General features: G+C 38.1%; 1 pseudogene; it reads right to left on the reverse strand.

The window, feature by feature from the left end:
- Positions 1 to 3,884: 3,884 nt before the first annotated feature.
- LOC101580331 overlaps positions 3,885 to 7,755 on the reverse strand; it is a 28,123-nt pseudogene continuing 24,252 nt past the window's right edge.

Genomic DNA, 7,755 nt, shown 5'->3' on the forward strand with positions numbered 1-7,755 from the left:
GATGGCTCAGTGGAATAAGCGCTTCCCTGGTGAGCACAAGGGCCTGAGTTCAATCCCCAGTTCCGTTTAAAAAAAAAAAAAAAGATCATACACCATGACCAGGTAGGATTTATCCCAGGGATTCAAGGATGGTTCAATATTTGAAAACCTATAAATATAATACAGTATATCAATAGAGTGAAAACTAAAAACCACATGATCATCTCCATTGATGCAGAGAAGACTTTTGACAAAGTCCAACACTCACTCATGTTCAAAGTCCTACAGAAAATTGGAATAGATGGCCTCTACTTCAATCTGGTAAAAGCCATTTATGAAAACCCAATGACTAACATAATTCTAAATGGGGAAAAACTGAAATCTTTTACTCTTAGATCTGGTACAAAAAAAGCAATTTAGTGACTTCGTGAGAGCTGGTTTCAAAATTGAAAGAGCATGTAGAAGACAGAGAGGGAAGAGGGGAGCATGGGAGACACAGAGAGTCAGAGACAGAGAGTAGGAAAGGGAGTGAGTAAGCAAGAAAGGAGAGAGAGAACAAGAACTAGAGATATAGTTCAGTGTAAATCTCTTGGGTTTCATATCCAGTAGTACAAAATCAGTCAATCAATATAAAACAAAGTAATTCACAAACACAAGAACCAGATAATCCAAACTAAAAAGAAAACAGAATTTGTCCTGAGTAAAGCAAGAAAGTCAACTTTTGCTACTGTTAATGTATTTCTTTAAGTTTAGCTAGAGCAATTAAACAAGAGAAAACACAAAAGCAATACAAACAAAAAAGAAGAAATCAAATTGCTATATCTTTGCTTTGAGATGATATTATCCTATAAATAGGAAACCCTGAAGACTTTTAGAGCTGATAAATGAAACCAGCAAAGTAACAGGAAACATAATAAACAAAAAATCAATAGCTTTACCCCAACAATGGACCAGCTGAAAAAGAAAGAAAAAAAACAATTCCATTTATAGTAGCATCAAGGGCTGGCCAGATAGCTCAGTGGATTAAAGCACCTGACACAGCACTGGGGTTTGATCTCCCAGTGTGCTGTGCCAGCCCGGCCCCCGGGGCATGCTGAGACAGCAATTGAGACTGGGTGTGGTGGCACGCACCTGTAACCCCAGCACTTGGGAGGCTGAAAACAGGAGAATCACTACACGTCCGATCAGTGCAGTGAGACCCTGCGGACCCTGTACTAAATACAAAAATAAATAAAATAAAATAAATGAAAAAATATAGTAGCATCAAATGAAATAAAATCTCTATGAATCAGTCTAACCAATGAAGGGAGAGATCCAGACAGTGCGAATTTCAGAACACAAAAGAGAGAAGTTGAAGAAGACACTAGAAGATGGAGATACCTCCCAGGTTCTTGGGTTGGTAGAATTAACATTGCTGAGGGACCAGGGAGATGGCTCAGTAGAATAAGTGCTTGGCTGGCAAGCACAAGGGCCTGAGTTCAATCCCTGATTCTGGAAAAAAAAAAAAAAGATCTTATCACTAAAAGTAATTTACTGTTTGAATGCAATCCCCACCAAAAATACCAATGGCGTACATACCTCACAAAACTAGAAAAATTGATCTTAAAATTCATATGGAAACACAAAACACTTAGAATAGCCAAACCAAGCTTAATATCCGATTTCAAATATTACAAAGCCAGAGTAATGAAAGTGTATGATAATGGCACAGAAGCAGATGTGTAGGCCAATAGAGTGCCCAGAAACAAACCTGTATAACTACAGCCATCTGGTTCTGGATTGAGAATTTGAAAATATGTGATGGAGAAAAGACATCCTCTTTTTCAGCACAAATGGTACAGTGAAATGGGATATCCACTTGTAAAAGACTGAAACTAAATCAGTATTTCTCACCCTGTACAAAAATCAAGTCAAAATCAATCAAAGACCTGGATACAACACCTGAAACTTTTTTTTTTTTTTTTTTTTTTTTTTGGCAGAATTGGGGATTGAACTCTTGGGGACTGAACTGAAACTTTTGTAACTGCTAAAAGAAACATAGAGAAAACGCTTGAAGCCATAAGCACAGGAACCGACTCCCTGAGTAGGACTCCATTAACAGAGAAAATAATAGCAACACCAACAAATAGAACAGATAGGGGCCACAGGAATACAAAAAGGAACAAAGTAGGTTAAGTGCGTGCACAAATCTCCCAAATTGAAACCAATTGATCTGCATAGCTTCTTCTTCTTCTTTTTTTTTTTTTTTTGGCAGAACCAGGGATTGAACTCAGGCTCTTGTGCTTACCAGGCAAGTGCTTATTCTACTGAGACATCTCCCCAGTCCTTCATAACTATTTTTTAAAAATGAGAAAAAAATGAATTTATATCAAATAAGTATAGAATGAGACCAAGTAGAACTACTACTATTAAAAGCACAATTCATACTGATGATGTAACAGCTCTCGCTAGGTATACATACTAATAATTTTCAAAGAATAAAAATGACAAGAGGTACAAGGACAAGTGGAAAACAGATATCAGCAGATTTCACTTTGCAGCTTTAGGTCCTGCGCATATGAAGTAAACAAAGCAAAACAAGGGAGGGTAGGAGTGGTGGTGCACACCTATAATCCCAGCATTCCAAGGCTGATGCAGGAGGATCACTCTGAGTTCAAGGCCAGCCCGAACTGCGTAGTGAAACCCTGTTTCATAAAAAACAAACCAAAAAAATGAGAGAGAAGAAGATATGAAACTCATAAATAGATAAGGTAACTATTTATAATAAATAATAAGCTAATAAGATAGGCCTGGTTGATATGTCACATTTCAGTGACTGTAAGATGCCACCAGTTCTAAAATATAGTTTTTAATGTGAAACTAAGAAGATAAGCACTATCAATTAAATTGACACAATGCCTTATTTATAGCCCTGAAAATGCATAAAGAGATCTATTTTCTGCTTGTCATAGGAAGCATTTTATGTACTCTGAGGGCTTTACCAATTTCTCCTAACTTCAGTTGCTTTATCTGATGTACAATAGGTACTCCCTTGTATGTATTTCAGGAAGTAAATGACACTAAACTTTATTTGTAATTATTTTTCCTTTTATCATACTCTCATACTGTCTTTTCTAGTGGATTCTCTTTTCTCTTTCATACTTGGGACTGAGCTTGGGACCTTGTGCTCACCAGGCAGGCACTCCTGCCACTGAGCTGTATCCCCGGCTCCTCTCATACTGTCCTTTACAGAAGCTTAATTTCTTAAGGTTCTATGAAGTCTCTAGTTGTTCTTCACAAGAAAATGGGGGATTATGGTAATTTTCTGGCAATATTTGCTTTGAAGATATCTAATCTACACTATTCTACCTTGGTTTTTAAGTCTTTCTATGTATCTGACAAATTAATTTGTGTGTGTGTGTGTGTGTGTGTGTGTGTGTGTGGATCCGGGGATTGAACTCAGGCCCTTGCATTTGCCAGGCAAGTGCTTATTCTACTGAGCTATCTCCCCTACCCAGCTAACTTAATTTCAATGCCAAAACATATTGTTGATGTTTTCAGTCACACTTACATTTTCTTTCTTTATTTATTTATTTATTTAGTCTTTTTGAGACAAGGTCTCACTCTGCAGTTTAGGCTGGTCATGAGCTCACACTGTAGCCCAGAGTGGTCAGGAACTCACAATGATCCTCCTGCCTCAGCCTCTCAAGTGCTGGCTTAGAATAGCAATTAAATCCAACATTATAGAGTAAAAATAAAATTGTCTATGTACTTACAAAACCTACAGGATGCCTGCCATTTGGTCAAAACTAATTGTGAAATGTTGAAAGAGAAATAAGAATCTTCATCAGGGTTTGTTTTTGCTTTTTTTTTTTTTTTTTTGTTTTGTCAGATCATCTCTTTATTGACGTATTTTCTTATGCTCCTTAGCTAGTTGGGCAAGCGACAACGCCGTTGTTGATGTCATCTATGATGTCATGAGGGTGCCGGCAGTCCATGGTGCAGCCCACAGACTGGGCGGTCCCGAGGATCTCCTTAATGGTTCTGGAAAGTTCTTCGGCTAAAGACCAGTGCCACACCTGTTGGGCAATGTTCACAATCTCATCACAAGTGATGTTTCCACTGTGTTCAATGTTTTTCTGCTTCTTTCTGTCTCTTGGAGGCTCCTTGAGGGCTTTGATGATCAGGCCAGAGGCAGAAGGCACCACCTCAATCTGAGCCTGTCATCCCCCACTTTTTTTGGAGACGACCCAAGGGACCAATCTTGGGAGCCAGGGCAGACGTGTCGTAGACTTCGCCACCGGTGCACCTCAGGTACATGACTTTAATCTCATTGGGGTCGAACTTGGGCAGCATGCTGGAGGTGGCTGGTGTCAGATGAACCCGGATTCAGGACCACCAAAGAAAGTTGCACCTTAGCCTCCTCCTAACCAAAAGCCTAAAGCTTCATCAGGGATTTTGACTATCAAAAAAAGGAACTTGTCAAAAAATCAATGAAACATGCATATTAAGTGCTATCCTATTAAAATTCAACTGGCCCTGGGAAACCGATCATATACGAAGGCCACAAAAAACCTGAACCAATTTTAAATAGTAGACAATGCGGGACATATTTTCTAGTTGCAATATGATAAAACTAGATTTGCTAGCAATATTAAAATATAAAAATATCCCAAATATGCAAAGAAAAAAATTTTTCTCTTACGTAACTCTTGGCTCAAGAGGAATGTAGTAAACTACTAGGCAACACCGACATATAAAAATGAGAGTGGTACACTCAAAATCCTCTGACATTCCCAAGGTTTTCAGGAGAACAAATCATCAATTTTTGACTTTGTCAAATAATACATAAATATTTAAACTTTAGTGATTACCACTGAGAAAAACAAATAGCATGTATAATTTCTAAACTAGTAAAAAGAAAAACAGTCACTTAAAAAGAATCAATATAGGGGCCGGGGAGATGGCTCAGTGGAATAAGCGCTTCCCTGGCAAGCGCAAGGGCCTGAGTTCAGTCTCCGGTTCCACAAAAAAAAAAAAAAAAAAAAAAAGAAAAAGAAAAAGAAAAGAAAGAATCAATATAGGCCTGGGAATCTAGGTCAGTAGTAGAACTTACCTAGCACAGACAGGTGAGGGTGTGAGTCAATTCCCAGTAGCATCAAAAAAGAAAAAAAAAAGAAAACCCACTGTAATCAAAAGCAGGAGTAAACAGAAATCACAGAAACTAGAAAAAGTCAAAATGCAGCAATAATCCAACAAATTAAATCTTTTATTAAACATAACAAGTTTTCACACTGAAAATTTAGTACTTCCTACAAATGCTATTTACAAGAGATAACATCTAAAACTTGACACTTAAAATCAAAAATAAAATGACAACAATACTTGAAATAAATTCTAGAGACAAAATGAATTTGATGGTGCTACACTATATCAGATGAATTAGACTTTATAGGAAAAGCATTATTAGAGATTTAAAAAGTTATTAGTGGTAAAAGCCTCGTTTCATCAGGAAATTATAAAAATTCCTAACCCACCTATTTCTAACTGTTTGATCCCAAAATATATGACAGAAGGGGCTTGTGGGTTAGCTCAGTTGTTTAAAGCACCTGCTTGGGCAGACTCAGGGCACAAGGGATCACGGTTAGATTCCCAGCTCCACAGCTACACTAGACCCACCCTTAAGGTAACATGAGATAGCAAAACAATAAAATAAAATAAAAATAATAATAAATATATATATGATAGTGACAAGAAGAAACTAACAAATGTATAATTATTATGAGAGATTTTTACATAGTTCATGCAATAATAAAGCAATAATTACATAGGTTTCATCCATATCACTAACAAGCTAGATTATGTGGCCATGTATGCCCTGCTGCACACAGGGAATTCACTTTTTTTTTTTTTGGTTTTGTTTTTGTTCAGGGTCTCACTATGCAGCTCAAACTTGTAACGATCCTCCTGTTTTCAGCCTTCCTAGAGTTGGCATTACAGGTGCGTGCCACCACGCCTGGACTCTGTAGTCAGCTCAGCGTGCCCGGGGGGGAGGGACTAGCGGCATGTGGTGCCAAGGATGGGAATTCACTTCTTTCTAAGAAGATAGAACATTTATATTCATTAGCACATCTCAAAAAGTTCACAGTCTATTCCACACAACCAAATGGTTTCATCGCACTATAACAAAATCAGTAAACAATAATAAAATGAGAAGGATTTTTTTTTTCTTTTTCTTTTTCCTTTTTTTTTAGCTGGCTCAGGCTGCCTTAAGGGCGGGTCTGGTGAGGCACGTGTAGCTGGAGATCAAATCATGGTCCCCTTGGCCTGACTGGGAATGCCAGAGCAGGTAACAATAATAAAATGATTGCCAATTCTACTATGCATTTGGAATTTTTAGAAGGCCTTTAAACAATGAATGGAAGAATAAATTAAAATATAAAATAGTTAACTTAAAACTTAATGTCTGGGCAGGCCAAATAGCTCTGCAGATTAAGAAGCGCCTGCATACGCAGATGCAGGAGCCTGCCGTTCAGTCTCCAGCCTGCCTTGCTGGCCCTGTCCCCAGGGCGCACTGAGCGATTGAGACTGGGTGTGGTGTTGCGCGCCTGTAATCCCAGCTCATGGGAGGAGGAGCACAGGCCAATCACTATGAGTCCGATCTACATAGTAAGACCCTGTAGACCCTGTACTAAAATACAAAAACAAAAAAAGCAATTTATTGTCTGACCTGGGAGATAGCTTAGTGGACTAAGCACCTGCGTGGCAAGAGGAAGGACCTGAGGTTCGATCCCCAGCCCCGCAGGCACACTGAGCTGGCCACTGAGACAGGCATGGAAGTGCATGCCTGTAACCCAGCGCTGAGGAGGCTGAGAAAGGAGGATCACTATGAGTGTGAGCTGCATAGCAAGACCCTGTACCAAATACATAAATCTATTTATTTATTTATTTATTTATTTATTTATTGGCAGAACTGGGGATTGAACTCAGGCCCTTGAGCTTGCCAGGCAAGCACTTATTCTACTGCACTATCTCCCCAGCCATAAATTTAAATAAATAAATAAATCTTATTATTAAAGTCAGCACCATTTCCCAGTTTATCAGATGAGATTGAGAAGACACTAGAAAAGCTGGGGAAATAACCCAGAAGCATAAGGACCTGGGGTTCAAAGTCCTCAATTCAATCCCCAGTACCCCCCTCAAAAAGATACTAGAACTAAGGTATATACATTAGAAAACGCAACTTAGTGCAATTATTGCTAATAATTAGTTTAAAATATTTTAAAAATCAGTACAACAACCTACAATGCATATCATTTATAATTATAATAAAACTCATGAGATAATTTTTGAACGATGAAGGCTGAGGCTGTGGCCCAGTGAGAGAGCACTAACCTCCTATTCATGAGTCCTGTGTCCAATTCCCACACTGCCGAAAGGAAGAAGCGTGAAGTTGTACATAGGGGAATGTCTCCGTCCACTTGGGCTGCTATGCCAGGCTCCATAGCTTTGGGTTTAGTTCTTAGTATGAAAAAGTTTTTTTGAGTTTTGAAATTTTATTAGTACATTTCAGTTGCACGTAATAATAGCACTCATTGTAGTAATTTTGTAGCTGCACATTATCTTAATTTTTTTCCCATTCCTTTCCTTTTAACTCCTTTATTTACAAAAACTTTGTTTCTATTTTTTTCTTTCTATGCTTTTATTTTTATTTCATTGTATATTTTAGATATGCATAATGATCACATTTATCATAGGGAATCTGTACCTGTTGATGATATAACTTGATCTTTCTTT

This window comes from Octodon degus, unplaced genomic scaffold, assembly GCF_000260255.1.
Source record: "Octodon degus isolate 3935 unplaced genomic scaffold, OctDeg1.0 scaffold00040, whole genome shotgun sequence".
Classification (NCBI taxonomy): domain Eukaryota; kingdom Metazoa; phylum Chordata; class Mammalia; order Rodentia; family Octodontidae; genus Octodon; species Octodon degus.